Raw genomic sequence first — 17,100 nt, 5'->3', positions numbered from 1 at the left:
CGACTCTCGGAGCCCGAGCCAGGTGCCTGCCCCTGATGAGTCTGGGGCAGAGAGTGTGCATTTCTGGCCCCGCTTAGAAATAGGGCAGCATCTTCCCTGCCCCCAAGATGCCAAGGCAGGATTTTAGAGGGTGCCTAAGACAAAGGGTTGGGTGGGGCTTGGACAGTTGAAGGACAACGGAGCATGCGGGCGGACCCTTGAAGAATCTGCCAGGCAGGCAGGCAGGATAGAGAAAAAGAGGCCTTTCTGGCAAAGAACAGTAGGAGCCAGGGGCGAATGGCGAGGAGACTCTGGCGTGTCTGCAGTAGAGTCAGTGCAGCTGTGAGGAATGGACAAGTTTTCCTGGTAGTCGGATGAGCTCAGGGAGCAGTGAGTGTTACTCAGTTTCTCTTATCATCATCCCCCGCAGACGGCCCACTCAGGGATTGTAGACGGGCCCGCAGAGTTTGAGCAGACTTCTGAATGGCTCCCAGGGCCCCAAGACGGTAACGTCATCGGGTGACTTCTGCCACCTTAAGCAGCTTGGCGAGCCATGGCAAGCCCCATGCTGGCTCAGCTCTTCTGTGTTCTTGATGTCCCTTTAGCCCCAGTCTAAGTGCCGGAGGTGGAGGTGGGACGGTGCCGCAGGGAGCCCATGATCTCTCTGGCAGGGCCGAAGCACTGCCCACCTGTCTGCTGACACAGTCACAGGTGTAGGGTAGGAGCCGAGCCACAGGCCACCTGCTCCCAGTTAGGCAAGGCCCTGCTTGTCGAACTCCTTCACCTCATGGCACTCTGCAGACTGCTTTCTAAGCCATTGCACACCTGGTACTCAGGTCTGAAGTTCACATCAGAGCGGGGCGAGGAAGGAATGCTCTGGAAGCCTCTAGGCATGGGAGGGTCCTGCACTCATGGTCCGCTGCCTCTGCTCAGTATGTGTGTTTCCCTCAGACCCGCAACCGGGGTTGTGGATCGGCCCCTGTTCTCTGCAAGTAGCCATAGTTCAGTTGCACGTCATGGTCAAGCAGCGTCTCTGAAGTCTTAGTATTTGCAGCATGGTGAGAAGCCGCAGGCAGTGAGCTGAATCCTGGCTCCCTTGCTCCCTCCCCCATCTCTGTCTTTTCAGCCTGCAGATTCTGATACAAGGGTGAGCTCGCCTCGCCCCACTCTTGCTTATTTCAGGTGGCATTTGTTACCCTGCACCAGAAGACAGCCTGCCTCACTCACATTTTATTCTCCATCATTACTTTTTAAAAGGTGTTCAGCTAGAAAATTGCATATTATTTCCTCTGTAAAGGTTTCTCCTTGCCGCCTTTGTGTGGCATACAGCTGTCATAACCACGGTTGATATTTTGTGTGCCTGTGCTCGCAAGTGCACGGCGCGGGAAGAGAGATAATCAGGCCATCCTCCTGGGCAGCAGCCTTCCAGTTTGGCTTTTATGAACTGGCTTTAAAAAATAAATAAATCAGATTATATCACTCTGCTGCCTAAGACTCTCCAGCGGCTCCCACTGTTCCTGGAAGACAGTGTAGACTCCTCGGCGTGGCCTGCCGGGCCCCGCACTGGTGGCCTCAGCCTGGCCCTCCTGCCCCACCCACCTGTGTGTCTTGCTGTGTGTTCCCTTCTCCCTAGGCCTTGAGAGTGTCGCGTTTATTCCCGAGTAGGAGCCTTCAGGTGTGTATCCTCTCTTTTGGGAAGGAACTGCCTCAGGATCTTTGTGGGCCTCCTTTCCCGTCTTTTGGCTCTTAGCCCAGATGTCACCTCCTCACAGGGGTTTGTGCGGCTACCCGCTGTCACTTGGTCCTCGCCCCACCTCCGGGCCGTCACTCTGTTCTCATAGCCCTTCATTAGCGCCCGGCATCTTGCTCACGTGTTAGTGTTCATCTAGCCATCCTCCTGTTGGGTGTCTCATTTCATGATGGTATCCCTAACTCCAAGGACCATCTGGCCACATGAGCAGCTGGGACATTCTTGCAGCTGGCTGGCCGAATGGACAGAAGGGAAATTTTCAGGGAGAGGCAAAGGACGTAGCAGGGATCGTGCAGAGCTTCTGAGCAAGGAGGGGTTATCTGCGGGTGGGAGACATTGACTGTACTGGGCGCGCGGCTGAGACCGGGGCTCCAGGCCCTGCTCCAGCGAAGCCTCTCTCACTGAGGATGGCTATGACAGGCGTGGCCACTGGAGTCAGTGGTCCTGTCCCCAGCAGAAGTTTTCATCCACACGTTTGGCCGAGGCCCCATTTTCCAGTGTTTCCTATGGAAGTCAGAATGTTTATTGTGTAAAGTTTGCGGTTTTGTAAATGCTGGTGATGGATTTGGTTACAAATCAAACCGAACTCAAACCACCTAACGGACCACACAAAATAGGATCATGCAGTCCATGGGCCACTAGCTTCACTTTCCTTTTTTCTTGACTCATTCTTCCATACATTCAGCAAATGCTTAGTGACCCTCACTGGGTTTAAAGCTTCAGATATGGAGATGAAAGTTCCCCGTCCTCAGGGGGTTCATGATCACTGGGAGGGACCAATGAGTGCTCCCAGGCACTGCTGAATGATAAGACCCTGACAGAAGAGGGCCCCTAGGCCAGCCCGCCCTTCCAGAGGAGATTGGGCAGTCGCTTGGGGCTTTCACCAGGCAGGAGATGCCCTGTGGTTCATTGTTCAATGCACACCTGGACCTCCTCCTGCCCATCTCACCACTAAAGGGAATTGTGCACCTGAGTGGGTATGTTCAATTTCCAACCCTTATCATTCCTGTGCCCTAGGACTCTATTAGAAACTGCAGAGGTGTTATGTGACTTCTTAAGACATTCTTGCTTAGATTATACCAGGTAGGACTTTATTACTTTGGGAGATGAGGCCCATTACTTTAAAATTTTAGCTCTCTCATGTACTGATGGGCGACCTAATTACTCTGTGCCTCATTTTCCTTGCCTTGTAAGTGGGTTTAATAATAGTTCTCTACCTTACTGGCTGTTGCGTGAATTAAAGGAGCACTGAAGTAATTATTCATTAACTGTTAATAAACGGTCGCTGCTGCTTGGGTTGACTTGTTTCATGAGGCTTCTCTGATCCCTCTTTTTGTTATAGCCGGGATTATGCTTTTTGTGCAACATATAGGTGTTGCTGGGGGGGACAGAAGGCTGCAGAGTGCGTGGTGACCTATTGGACCGGACGTGTCCTACATACACAGTTAACTGGCATCGAGCATTTTCCATCATCCCCTTCCCTGTGGTCTTGTTCTTTTCTTACTTGGGCTACATGGGGACAACAGGCTTCTGTTGCCTCGGAGGCCATCTGTCCTGTGGTCCCTCGCACCTGAAGCCTCTGTTCTCTCATCCTCCGGATGTGGGCACCGTGTCCACGCTACAGATGGGGAGACGGGGGTCTCAGCTCTGCAGCCTGTGGGTGGAGATTGGGAGAGAAGCAGCATGAGCAGACACAAGCCTTCAGGATGAGACCATTTTCATGCAGCTTTTCCTGGTAATAAAAGGAAATGGGGGCTGCAGAGAGAGCCTACGATGCTTCAGCAGATGGTCTTGTAATAGAATGTTTTTTCAAAGTTTTCTGCGAGGCATCAGTGACTCTTAGGGAATGTGCACTGAGTAACGAGGAACAAAAATGTGGCTTTGAGCATGCCCTCTCTGTGGCGCCCTCTCTTTCTGGCATAATAGGTGGTTTTAGAAAGCGAGGAAGGTAATCCCAGAGAAGTGGCCTCTCTCAATCTCTCCATGGGCCCTAGGGAACTGGGACTTGATTGTGGGGTCAACACTGCGTCGGCAGCTCTGGCCCTGCCCACTGTCCTCCCGGGCTCTGGCCTGGACAGGAGCCGAGTGACAGTTGATGAAGGGATGCCTGCAGTTCCTTATTCCTGCGTAAGCTACAGCCCACCTCCATGGAACAGTCTATGCTGGGTTATGGATGGGAGGCAAGGCTGGGTTCTTTGGGGATGGTTTTTCCTTCAGACCCCAAGCAGACACACACAGGCATTTCTGGACCTCTGCAGCAAGCTCTTCTGGCAGCCCTGTGAGGCCACCTGGGTTCAGAGAAGTCAAGCATCCCAGCCGGTGGCTCTTGGCAAATAATTGTTGGAGTTAGAATTTGAACCCGATGCCCTTAACCATCACAGAGTACCATCTTCTTCAAGATTAGCATCTGTCTCCTCCCCAGATCAACTTCCCTGTATTCATTTTATTCTTTGAGCAAATATTTACGGCGTGGCACTGGGGAGAAAGCAGTAAACGCAACATAGCCCTCGACCTCTAGGAACTTCCGGTCTAGAATGGTACAGACTGGGAGCAGACAGGCAAACACGTAATTTGTCATCTTGGAATGTATCTCCATATACACACAGGTAGATACACATCTCACATTGGCATCTGGCGAGGCTTGGCAGTTTATGTAAGCATATTCGTGTGCTAAATACCATATTAGCCGCGCGAGTGTGCGTGGCTATATGTAGGTGACACATACAAATACGAGAGCACTATTGCATCTATCCGAACAATATAGGTAGAAGCTCCCATTTTCAGGCCAGAGACCTTGGGGTGTGGTGGAGTCAGTCTCCTGTTGGATCCTCTTTCCCACCCTTACCTGCCTCCATCCAGGTCCTCACCACATGATTATTGCATCGGCCTTCAAAGTGGCCTCCTGACCTCGGGGATTTTTTTCCTTAATATTCTGATAACTGTATTCCAGTATAATTGGTTTTCTTTGTAATCCTATGTATTTTTAACATCATTTTATTGCTATATAATTCCTATGCCATAAAATCAGTCGTGTAAAGTATACCATTCAATGGTTTTTAGTATATCCACTGAGCTGTGCAGCCATCACCACAAGCTAAGCTGAGAATGTTTTCCTCACCCCTCGAGGAAACCCTGTGCCCCTCAGTAGTCAGTCCACATTCTCCCCCCGGCCCTGCCCCAGCCCTTGGAAACTGCTAATCTGCTTTCTATGTCTGTAGATGTGCCTGTTGTGGACATTTCGTATCAACAGACTCCTTTAATATGTGGCCTTTTACGTCTGGCTTTTCCATTTGGCCTGATGTTTTCAAGGTTCATCCATATTGTTGTGTGTATATCAGCACTTTGATCATTTTATGCCTGAATAATATTCTATTGTGTGGATATACCACATTTTAAAAATCCATTCATCGATTGATGGACATTTAGGGGCTGAGTATAGAGGGAAATGAAACATTTCTGCTAATAGAACAGAGTTTCTTGCTGGGGAGATGAGAATGTTCTGGAATTAGATAGCAGTGATGTTTGCACAACCTAGTGAATACACTAAAAACAGTGGAATTGTAGATTTCAGAAGGGTGAGTTTTATGATATGTGAACTACGTATGAATAGAAAAACCCGAAAACATTTTTAGAAAAGAAGACATCTGTGATAGTTACTGTAGATAGACATATTAAGAAGGAAGACATACGGGTCTAATGTGGGAAAATGAATACTGATACGTGGTGTACGTGAGAGGGAAGTTGACATAAAACATCCCAGAGCATCTTGGTATCGATGCAGGTGCAGAGGGATTATCACAGATCATCTCAAAGTTATATTTGTCTTTGAGATTTACCTTTTTATGTTAAAGACCTGTTATCCGTTATGGTTGTGGATAGGTGTGTTTTCTTTTCTAGTTGGATGTTTAATGTTGTTAAACATTTATTTTTTTTTAACTATTGTGTACCATATACTGCATTTAATGCTTTATGGTGTGTACCCTCATTTGACTTCACAGCAACCTCATGGAATATAGGTGGTATTAATCTCCCCATTGTACAGATTGGGAAGCTCCATTTTAGACAAATTCTGACTGGGCCAAGGTCACTAGGTAGGAAGTGATGGGTCTGGTATTCAAATCTAGTTTTGTCTATCTCCAAAGCCTGCTCTCTTAAACTGCTACTCTGTATCTTCTTTTAAAATTAGAGTACATTATCATTAATTTAAAGGAAGGGTTGTGTGATTCATAATTTAGACCCATCGTGGATCTTGCAGCGTCTTTGAGATGTCACTATAACCATCATTTATCTTTCTATAGGTGTGATCTAGTGCCTTGTTACTCAAAGTAACATTACTCGGGAGCTTGTTAGAAATGTGTCATCTTGGGCTCATCTCAGACCTATAATTCACAATCTGTATTTATAAAAATCCTAGGTGATTCAAATTTGCTTTAAATGTTTGAGAAACACTGTTATAATACATGGTCTTAGAGGTATCCAGTTTGATGATCAACCAGTGATTTGACATTATCAGAGCACACAGTTCAGGAGGGGATGATGAGGTCACCAAATGTTTTAAGGTTGGTGAACTGGGAGTTAGAAAACTTGTGTTCGTCACCCTACATCTGGGTGGCCTGGAGCAAGTCACTTAATCTGAGTCATTTTGTTTGTACACGAAATGAGGAATTTTTTTTGTCTCAGTTTTTCTTTTTTTTAAGAGAAAGCACTTAAGGCCATTAACTTACCTCTCAGGTACTTTATTAGCAATGTCACACTTTTTTTTTTTTTTTAATGTAGAACTTTCATTCTTTTAATTTTGAAATTTCTATTGCTATTTTCACTTAGTCTGTGAGTTATATTTAAGAAGACATATTACCAAACCCATTTTTAACTGTCTTTTTTATTATTGATTTGTAATTTAATTATATTTTCATCAGAGAAGTGGTCTGTATGCTATTGATACATTGAAATTTGTTAATTTATTTTTGTGGGTGTGTCTGAAAAGAGTGATTGATTTTTGCAAATGTTCCAGTCAACTCTAAAAACAATGTAAATATTTATTAGGTCAGCCTTGTTAATTTTATTATTCAAATCTTCTAAATCCTTATTAACTTTTTCTTTGCAACCTTAGGGGAAAAGGATTCAGTATTTCACCAAAAGCATTATCGTCTGTAGGTTTTCTGTACATGCTCTTCGAGTTAAGGGAATTTCATTCTATTCCTGGTTTACTGGAAGTTTTTCATAAATGGCTATTTATTTTGTCAAATATTTTTCCTGAATCTATTTGATATGATCCCATGATCTTCTTCCTTTTATTTGTTAATGTGGTGAGTAGGTTGATTGATTTTTATATGTTAAAGCAACCTTGAACTCCTGGCATACATCCCAGATGATCATGGGATGTTATTTTTTTTTATTTTTTTTTTTACATATTGATGGAATTGACTTGCTAGTTTTTTTTTGGTTAAGGATTTTTACATCTCTTAAGTAATGTTGGTGTGTAAATTTCTTTTCTTGTAATGCCCTTGTTTGCTTTGCTTTGATAATTATAATAGTCTCATAAAATGAGTTGAACAGTGTTCTCCCCTATTCTATTTGCTGAAAGAGTCTGCTTAGAAATGGTATGAGTTCTTCCTTAAATATTTGACAGAATTAATTAGCGAAGTCATCTGGGCAGCAGAATTCTTTGAGGTAAGGTTTTTTTTTTTTTTTTTTTTTTTTAATTTGCTTTGTTTTATAAATCGAGGAAAATTATGCATTTTAAACTTATAGGTATACACTTTGTATATTTCTTTTTCTCTTATTTTTTTCTTAACATTTATTTATTTTTGAGAGAGAGAGAGAGACAGAGTGCAAGCAGGGGAGAGACACAGAGAGAGGGAGGCACAGAATCCGATGCAGGCTCCAGGCTCTGAGCTGTCAGCACAGAGCCTGACACGGGGCTCGAACTTATGAACTGTGAGATCGTGACCTGAGCCGAAGTTGGACGTTTAACTGACGGAGCCACCCAGGCATCTGTACACTTTGTATATTTCTGTTAAATCATTCATTACATTGTATTGGTTCTTCTGGTAGTTCCACTTTTGGATCTGTAGGTTTATACTTTTTAACACCTCTAGAAATTTTTCATTCATTGTTCTTCAAATATTCGGGTATTTTCCTACTACCTTCTTCCCTTCTCCCTTCCCCAGGAGTCTTAATTACAATATATGTTACCAGTTGATATTGAAATTGTTCCATAGGTCACTGAGTTAGCATTCACTTTTTCAGCCTTTCCTTTCAAGTGTTTTACATTTCAGCTTTCAAAATTCTCTTTGGTTCTTTTTATTAGTTTCCCCTTATCTCATTGTGTTCATATTTTCCTTTAAATCCTTGAAAGTATTCATCATAGCTATTTTGAAGCCCTTATATGCCAATCCCATCATTTCTGTCATTTCCAAGTCTCTTCTTGAGTAATATGTTTTGTTTCTAAGCATTCGAGGGTTTTCTAGACATCTTGCTGTTCTTAATTTCTGATTTAATAATTTTGTGGTTATAATGGATACTTTGATTTCATCTGTTTAAATTTCTTGTAGTCCAGGATAAGGTCTGTGTTCATATCTGTTTCATGTTCACTTAGGAATAATGTGTATCTGCAGTTGTTACATGGAATATTCTATAAATGTCAATTAGGTCATGTTGGGTGATAATATTGTTCTTATCTTTCATATCTTTGTTGTTTTTTTTTGTCTAGTTTTATCAATATTTTGAGAGAGGGATGTTAAAGTCTTCAACTGTGTAGATTTGCTTATATTCTTTAAAGTTTTTTATGTATTTGAGAGTTTTGTTATTAGGTGTGTACACATTTATAATTGTTATTTCTTCTTGAATAATTGTCTCCTTTATGATTATGAACTGCTCCTCTATATTATAATATAGCTACAACAGCTTAGTGTTTGTACTTAGTGTTTGTGTAGTATATCTTTTCCCTATATTTTTTTAACCTGTTTGTGTTTTTATGTTTAACATGTATTTTTTTTAAATCAATAACATATAGTTAGAGTTTTGCCTTTCACTGGCGAGTATGATAGGCAGAACAGTGGTTCCCCAAAGATGTTCATTTCTTAATCTCCGGAACCTGTGAATATGTTCCTTCACATGGTAAAAGGGACTTTGCAGATGTGACTAAGTTAAGGATATATGATGGGGTATTATCCTGCATTATCCAAGTGGATCCAGTGTAATCTCAAGGGTCTTGATCAAGGAAAGAGGGAAGTAGGATAGAAAGTTAGAGAAGGAGGTGTGATGATGGTAGCAGAGGTCAGAGTGATGTGGGGTCATGAGCCAAGAAATGCAGGTAGCCTCTAGAAGCTGGAAAAGACAAGTGGATAGATTCTTTTCTAGAGCATCCAGAAAGATATAGCTCTGCCAACACCATGATTTTAGCCAAGTAAGACTCATTTGATATTTCTGATCTCTAGAAATGTAAGAGAATAGATTTGTACTAAGCCACTAAATTTTTGTTAATTTCTTATACCAGCAAAAAGAAATTAATGTAGGGGTTTAAATCTGTTTAACATGATTATTGGTATAATTGGATTTAAATGTACCATCTTGACACTCAATTTCTATTTGTTCTATCTGTTCTTTGTTCCTCTGTTGCTACTTTTTTTTTTTTTTTTTTTAAGTAGGCTCCACGCCCAGTGTGGTGCCCAGTGCGGGGCTTGAACTCACGACCCTGAGATCAAGACCTGAGCTGAGATCAAGAGTTGAACGCTTAACCATCTGAGCCACCCAGGCACCCCTCTGTTGCTACTTTCTTGTTGGTTTTTTTGAGGGAGAGGGTGGAGATGAATCAGTATATTTTAAGAATTCCATTTTATCCTCGCAATTGAGTTTTTGTGACCTTTTTTTTGTTCCTTTTTTAGAGGTCGCTCTAGAAATTATTTGTTTTTTTTAAACTTACGACAGTCTATGTTCAAAAAATATTCCATTACTTAAGGAATTATTTATGAACTTTATAAAAGCATCCTACTTGGGGTTTTTCTGAGCTTCTCAGATCTGTTATTTGTTGTCTTTAATTAATTTTGGAAAGTTCTTGGCTTTTCTGTCTTCATTCTTTTGCACCGATTTTTTTCTTCTCTTTCTAGGACTCCAATTACATGTATGGTATATCATTTGATATTGTCCTATAGATCTCGCATCCTCTGTTCAGTTTTATTTCTTCCGTGCTTTGTCTCTTTTGGTTTGGTTAATTTCTAATGACTTGTTTCTAAGCTCTGTCCAGTCTTCTAACAAACCTGTGATTTGATGCCATACTATGCTAGAAATTCATTTTTAGTGTTTCCATTTGGTTCTGTTTTTACAGTATTGGGTAGTGTCAGTGAACATGGTGGATTAAGGGCCTCTGATGAAAATTCTCCCTTCCATAAAAGCAATGAAAATGCTCTATTTTTCCCCCCTGAACTTTGAAAATTAACCAAAGACTTGCAGCAATCTGGGAGCATTTGTTCAAGAAAAATGGTGAATCTCAGTAAGGACAGTGAGTTTTATGGCATTTTAAATCGTCTCATTCCCATCCTCCTTTCCCCCAATTAAGCAGTAAGTTTGAAAACCAACAGCCACAGTCATGGTAAAAGCTAGCAGCCTGGCAACCACTGGACAGGGCAGAGAAGGATCGGAGTTCTTTAAAGTCCCATGCCTAGAAAGTTGTCATTATTTTTCCTGTCTGGTGGTTCCTGGAAGACCCCACCTGCAAGGCTGTCTTCACTTGATCTGACTCAGACGTTGCTCAGTGGAAACAGCCTTTTCCTGGAAGGCATTTTTCAAAAACAATCAGAGGCAATTGTTGAACAGTATGGCTGCTCCAGGAGGTGAATAACAGTTTGGGAAAACAATAGGGTGATAAAAAAGCTTAATAAAAGAAAAACTACCCATAGCTAGGATCATACTCAGCAGTGAAAATCTGACGACTTTTCCCTTAAGATGAGGAACAAGACAAGTGCTAGCTGTAGTAGTCAGACAAAAAAAAAAAAAAAAAAAAAAGACATAAAAGGCATCCAAATTGGTAAGGAAGAAGTAAAATTTTTACTATTTGCAGATGACATGATACTCTACATAGAAAACCCTAGGGGTTCCTGGTTGGCTCATCCACAGAGCATGTCACTCTTGATCTCTGGGTTGTAAGTTCAAGCCCCACATTGGGTGTAGAGATTCCTTAAGAAAATAAAACAAAACAAAAACCCTAAAGACTCCACCAAAAAACTACTAGAACTGATAGATGAATTCAGTAAGGTCATAGGATACAAAATCAATATACAGAAATCTGTTGCATGTCTATAAACTAATAATGAAGTAGCAGAAAGAGAAATTAAGAAAACAGTCCTGTTTGCAGTTACACCAAAAATAATAAAATACCTAGGAATAAGCTTAACCAAAGAGGTAAAAAATCTGAACTCTGAACACCTAAAACATTTATGAAAGAAATTGAAGATGACACAAAGAAATGGAAAGATATTTCATGATCACGGGTTGGGAGAAGAGACATTGTTAAAGTGTCCATACTACCCAGTGCAATCTACACATTTAATGCAATCCCCATCAAAATACCACCAGTATTTTTTTTTAAAAACTAGATAACAAGATGTTCAAAGAAGGCTTAGAAAAGCTTCAGCATATTCCTGGGAATCTAGAAGGCCAGATGAATGTGTAGGGGAGATCTCAGGAGATCTCAAAAAGATTCACACCTGGACACATCATAGACTGTTGAACACCAAAGAGAGAATCTTAAAAGTAGCAGGATAGAATCAATTTGTCACATGCAAGGAATCCTCAATAATATTAATAGCTTATTTATTATCATAAATAATGGAGGCCAGATAGTGCCCATATCCTTGTGGAAATTCTCCCTTTCTTCACATATGGTAGGTATCTACCCTTCTCTGCTAGATTCTTTAACATATTGATCATAGTTATTTTGAAGTTCCTCTGTGTTACTTGTCACATGTGAACCATTGTTGCATCTGATTGCATTGGGTATTTTCTCTTTATGGTAGATCATTATTTTCGTGTGTGTGTGTGTGTGTGTGTGTGTGTGTACTGTGTTTACACTTTTGACTGAATGCTCAACCTTTTGTGTAAATAAAACAGTAGACACTGTGGTATATATGCCAGTGAAGGGTTTTCTTCTGTTCTATAAGATCATTAGTATGGGGGCTTGAGTGTCTCATAATGGCATATAGTTAGATTTTCTTCTTTTATCCAAAGTAAGAATTTTTTTAAGGATGAGATTAACCAGTTCATGTTTTGTATTAGTCGTCTATTCCTAAATAAGAACTTACAAACTTCAGTGGTTGAAAATAAGAAATATTTACTGTCTCACAGAGTCTGTGGATCTGGGTCCTGGACACAGCTTAGCTGGGTGCCTCCGTCTCAGGGCTGCAGTTTCATCAGAGGGCTCAGCTTAGGGCAGCCCTGGTTCCATGCTCCCTCGTACAACTGTTAGCAGGATTTAGTTCCTCGCTGGCTGATGGCTGGAGGCCTCCCTCAGTTCCTTACTGTGTGGGTGTCTCCATAGGGCAGCTTACAATATGGAAACTTGCTTCTTCAGTGTGAGCGAGGGGGAGTGGGGGAGCAAGACAGAAATCACTAGCTTTTGGCAGCTGGAAAGTGACATCCTATCACTTTTGCCATATTCTGTTCATTTGAAAAGTTTGTCATTAGGTGCAGCCCACACTCAAGGAGAGGGCATCACACAAAGACGAGTATCAGGACATGGGATCCTTGGGGACCATCTAAGAAGCGGTCGAGCGCATATATTTTTGTGATAACTGACATACTTATTTCTAGAATTTAATTTGGGATTTTCAGTTTACATCCTCTTCTCCTCCCCGTGTTTTCCTTCAGCCCCCCATTTTCTCCTTATGGCCACATCTTGCTCCCTTTCTCCCACCCTCCCTTGCCTCTGCTCTAGCATCCGTCTTCCTCCTTCCTCTCCATTCCCTCCCTTCTCTTCCTCCTTCATCTCTTCTTTCTCTGCCATCCCTTTTGGGCTCTTCTTCTGAAATAGTTCTTAGACATACATTGGAGCCTCTCAGTCTGTCTTCCAAGTTTTTCAGCTCCTCTTTCATACAGTTTATCTTTGTCTTCTGTTGCAATGTTCTGGATCCCATTACTGTACTACATTCCAGTTTGCTTATTTCCACCTTACTGCCCTCAGCTTATCCATATCATTTTTACTTTGAAGGAATTTAAGTTTATAATATTTACCTGTTTGGGGGTTTTCCTGTTCCAAGTTCATAATTTCTTCTTTTTCAATTAGAAGTTCATTTATCTTTAAAAAAATGTTTTTTAATGTTTATTTTGGGGGGGGGGCGGGCAGAGAGAGGAGACAGAGAATCCAAAGCAAGCACCAGGCTCTGAGCTGTCAGCAGCTTGACATGGAGCTCGAACTCATGAGGCATGAGATCATGACTTGAGCCAAAGTCGGCTGCTTAACCGACTAAGCCACCCAGGTGCCCCAAGAAGTTCATTTATCTTTTGAGTACCTTAAACATGCACTTTTAAAATCCTTTATCATTTGAAAATTGGAACACTGTCTGAATATTTGGTGATGTTAAGGAATTAATTTGTAGGGTATGCAATGGTACTATGGTTTAGTTTAGGAAAAGAAAAGTCCTTATTTTTTAAAGAAGTATTTGAAGTATGTACAGATGAAATGATCTGCTGTAAGAAATTTGGGGATAGTGAGAGGGTTGGGATTATAGGTAAAACAAGATTTCCTTAAGTTTATAAATTTTGAAGCTTAGTGATGGCTGTCTGGGGTTTTATTAAATTATTCTGTCTCATGTTTAAATTTTTGCATAATAAAAAGTTGTAAAAAATCCTTGGTCATAATGTCCCATAGAATTTATTTCATCTGGAGTGGATTCATATTCCAATTGCTGATTTTATTGGTAGCCTTGCTAAGTGTCACAGTGCTTCACGTATTTGGGATTTGGTTTGCAGACTCATTAAGAAAAAAAAAATTGTTTAATGTTTATTTTGAGAGAGAGAGAGAACGTGCGTGCACACACAAGAGGGGGAGGGGCACAGAGAGAGGGAGACACAGAATCCAAAGCGGGCTCCGGGCTCTAGGCTCTGAGCTGTCAGCACAGAGCTGGATGCAGGGCTTGAACTCACCAACTGTGAGACCATGACCTGAGCCCATGTCGGATGCTTAACCGACTGAGCCACCCAGGCGCTCCTGCAGGCTCATTTTGAGTAGAAAGTTTGATTTTTGTCTTGTTTCACTCTACTTTGTTTTTGCTCTCATTTTCGTTTCTCCCCGCCTAGTACGTTTCTAGCAGTCTGCAGCTGCGCCCAGATGCAGGGACAGGTGATTGTGGCCCTCCTGAGGCCCATCTCTGTGGTGGCATTAGTGGTGCTGCGGAGCTGGGACCTGAGCTGGGGGTGGTGGCGGGGGGGGTGGGGTGGGGTTGAGTCATTTGTGGCCAAGGGTTGAATGGATCGGAGCTATGGCCTGTGGGCTGAACTGCAGCCCTACACGGGGTCTTCAGGAATTTTTTGCATCAGCTCCTTGTTCTGAGAGAGCCCTGGATTGCGGGTGGCAAGGCTGGCACCAGTGCCCCACTCTGTGGAGCAGGCTTTGTTCTGGCTGCCTCTGCCGACTCCAGACCCAGAGCCCAGCAAGCCTGTGGCTCTGGCCTTACCCACTGCTTTGCATTCCTGTTCTGTTAGACGTTTTAATCTTGTTTTTGAACGTGGCCATGTCTTTTTGGTGTCCTGTTCTCATATTTTGTCTGTTCTTGCTATGTGTTTAGAGCAGGGAAGATGCATCAAAGTGTGAACTTACTGTACTCTCTTGACTGGAGGAAGTCCTTGACTAAATCACTGAAGATTCTTTTCAGTTCCCCATTCAAAGACTGTAATCCACCAAGTAGATCTTCATAATGGTGATATTTTGCCTTTGTATTGGAGACAGCATACTTTACTCAGTATTTTTTCCTAGAAGACTGGCTTGGAAATCTCCTTAGAGAAAATAACAACCTGCTACCCCACAAGTTATTCTGCCTGTGGCCTCCCCAGCACATATCCCTCTCCAAAATTATCTTATTTCTCTGCACACACATTTGTCTCTCCCACTGGGATCTAAGCTCCACGAGAACAGAAACTCTTTCTCATTTCCCTTTTGTATCCACAACCCCTTTGCGATAGTGTCTATCACGTGGTAGGCACTCAATAATGTTCTGATAAATTACTGAATCAGTCACTGAAACCTGCCTGTGCCTCCTTAATTCCACGGTCATGCTGCGAGGTGCCTGCCGCATGGCCTCTCGTGAGTGCTGGGAGGCGCGTGTTGGACTGTAGCAGCTATGTAGAGTGACCAGTGTTGTCTCATGCCCGCCTTCATTCATCAAAGCCAAGTCAGCTCCGGGCCAGGCACTGACAGCCAGACGTTTGTACCGCATGCATTTTCCGCAGCCCTTTTCACATGTCACTTCCTCCTGTCCGTTGTCATTATAAATCTCAGGATGGGGTGGAGGAAGTGAGCTAGCCACCTTGCTGGCTCAGGGTGCTGGAGGCCAAGGCTTTGGGGATAGGCCGAGAGCGGGAAGGCCCTTCCTGTCACAGAGCTTCCATTCCAGTGGGTATGACAGACTCCTTGTTCTCTGAGCAGTTAATCACTTCCTTACTTGGCATCGGCTTCGTGGTGTTGCAGATTGACATGGCTATAAAAGGAGACCCCTGTGTCCTCAATATCTCTTCTTGTGTGTGAACTGTCTCTCTGTGGCCTGAGGAAGCCTCGATGGTTGGGGAGCTTTGCCTGGAGCCTTATCCCATTTCTGAGGTAGATACCCATGCCAGCACAGGCCCGGGAGCCATGAGCTGAGTGTTCCTGGAGCCTCTGCCCAGAGGAGGCATCCTGATGTGTAGGCTGGAGGGAGGGTGGACAGATGCCCGGAAGGCCTCCTCATGTACCGTCCCGCTGGCCTTCAGGGAATGGCAGAAGAAGAGCCTCATGGCAGTTTTGCTTTCTGGTATCATCTTCCCGGTTGGCTGGGATCGTCGGCCAGAAAACAGCAAGTCCAGAGCCCCAGGAGACATCCCTGTCCTGGCTGCTTCATTGTGTCACGCGGGCTTCTCTGATTGTCCCAGGGATGGCTGAGGGTGAGGGCCCAGGTGGCTGCGGAGGGCCCAGCACAGATTCACCACACTCCCATTCCTGGGACCCTGCCTCAGCGTCGTGCTTTGAAAAATCCTGCGAGAAATCCCCCAGCATTCAGTTTCACTGTTTGTATTTAGCTTTTCTGAAGTGTTGGCATTCCATAGGCATTCCAGAAGCCTTCTTGGCATTTTTAGATATTCTGCAGCAGCCTCAGGAGCCAAGTCTCCCCTCTGTTCTCCATTCTACAGGTAAGGAGGACATACCCAAGAAAAGGAGAGCAAATTGCTCCAGCTCGCAGGCCACTCAGTGGTGGAGCCCGCGTTAGAGTGCGACTCCCAGGTTGACAGCGTGTCGCCAAGCCCAGCCAGCCCACGTTCCCCGGGTGCAGCCAAGTCCTTCAAACCCAGGTCCTTCCTCAGCTGCTGTCGCTGTCCTGTGGTCAGCTCCTCGTTGCTGATCCCCTGCTGGGCTTTAGCACATTTTCACGTCTGGGCGTAGCATTGCCGAGGGAATGGGCTTTCAGAAACATCAGTTCTTGTCCTGGGTGGTATTTTTGCCCAGTTCAGACCCATGTGCTGACACCACAGTGTGGTCTGAAGGAGGCAGCTCAGGACCTGGAGTCACCGCTGACAGAGGTTCATGGTTTCCCTCTGTCATTGGCTAGCTTTATGCTCTTGGGGTCATGATAATTAAATGATACAGGAGCCTGAAATGGTGCTGGAGTGCACTGAACCCTTACACAGGGCACATAGCGATCAGATGGTATTACTTGTCTGCACGAGCGGTGAGCCGGCCCTCTGGGGTGCTCAGACCCCGGGTGGGGGCAGGCCTTGGGGCCTTGTCCCACAGAGGTCCTGAGAGGCTGCAGGGCCATGGATGTCCCAGGCAGGAGAAGACTGCCGTGATGCAGGTGTCCCTTGATGGAGGCCTGTTGTGGCCCTGCCCGTTTTCTTTAACCTCCCACACAGTCCTGTGGGGCAGGCAATTCTGGTGCGGGCTTATGTCTTATACCTGAGGAAGCTGGAGCTTGATCACCCAGATAGTTAAGAGTGAGGCAGGTTCACCCCCCGGTCTGCTGGCTCCAGGTTGCTGGTCCTGGCCAGCCAAGCCCCTCAGCCTCGCTGTCACCTTCAGGGAGGGTCCTCGGCCATATGTGCCAGCAATTCTGTTTGTTCTGCATCCAGTGGGTGCGGGAGCAGCCGTCCTCTCCAGCTCTAGGGTTCTGGGGTTCTGATACTGCTCACCT

General features: G+C 44.0%; 1 protein-coding gene across 4 annotated transcripts in view; it reads left to right on the top strand.

Moving 5' to 3' along the window:
- The window catches only part of CHCHD6 (coiled-coil-helix-coiled-coil-helix domain containing 6), a 250,270-nt gene that overhangs the window by 116,728 nt on the left and 116,442 nt on the right, over nt 1-17,100 (top strand). The window lies entirely within an intron of this gene.

Source organism: Leopardus geoffroyi, chromosome A2 (genome assembly GCF_018350155.1).
Source record: "Leopardus geoffroyi isolate Oge1 chromosome A2, O.geoffroyi_Oge1_pat1.0, whole genome shotgun sequence".
NCBI classification, from domain to species: domain Eukaryota; kingdom Metazoa; phylum Chordata; class Mammalia; order Carnivora; family Felidae; genus Leopardus; species Leopardus geoffroyi.
This window is presented reverse-complemented; position numbering and strand designations above follow the sequence as displayed.